This window comes from Penaeus monodon, chromosome 30 (genome assembly GCF_015228065.2).
Source record: "Penaeus monodon isolate SGIC_2016 chromosome 30, NSTDA_Pmon_1, whole genome shotgun sequence".
NCBI classification, from domain to species: Eukaryota; Metazoa; Arthropoda; class Malacostraca; order Decapoda; family Penaeidae; genus Penaeus; species Penaeus monodon.
In genome coordinates, this window is record NC_051415.1 from 8,184,810 (window position 1) to 8,185,584 (window position 775).

Consider the following 775-nt stretch of genomic DNA (forward strand, 5'->3'; position numbering starts at 1 on the left):
ATCGTTTTTCCGGAGGGTTTTCATCATTATCGTTAATTTTAATGAATTTAAGTCATCATCACTGCTATCATTACCTTAACTATCACAACGATGCCTTTTCTCATATGGTGAAAAAAAAATCACACGAGCGAATGAATGCTAAAATGTACACTGCCTCGACAATCCCTTGCCTTCGTGTCTTCGTTAAGGCTTATGATAAACACAAAGACACGCACGTTCGCTCAATTACATAAATATTGTGTAAGGGAGTTTGCAGGGTTCATACCGCGTAGCTTGTACCGCCCGTCAGCCTATGTTTACCTCCAGCTTATGATATTCGGTGTCCCTTTTTCCTGCTCCTTGTCAGATAAATGTATAGTTAATGAACACACCTACATCGGAACTAGTAACACGCAACGTGACCTCCAACGTCAGTTTGTTTTCGTGTTCCTTCGCAGGCGTTATCTGCTGGACATCGGCCCTCAGGGACAATACTACTGATGCAACAGCCTGATTTCTCTGACTTATCGTAGAGGGAACCGGGTAATTATTGCGGCATTCGAGATGCTAATACAGATGGATCACACAACACGTTTTTGTCTCTTCAATAAAACTCTAGGTATGTGGATCTAACTCTTATTTCTCTGTGGCGAATTTTCTTTCAGGTCTGCGGTTTCATTTCGTATCGTAGGTACAGACAACGAAGCTTCGAAACGTTTGAGATATGGTCAGTGTTCGGGAAGGAACCGTCCATGATTCCCCACATAAAAATTAATTATTGCTCTGTATCTTTATG

At 41.5% G+C, this 775-nt stretch overlaps 1 protein-coding gene across 1 annotated transcript in view; it reads right to left on the reverse strand.

The window, feature by feature from the left end:
* LOC119592504 (transmembrane protein 45B-like) overlaps window positions 1-775 on the reverse strand; it is a gene marked incomplete in the record, with an annotated part of 47,260 nt that overhangs the window by 45,815 nt on the left and 670 nt on the right.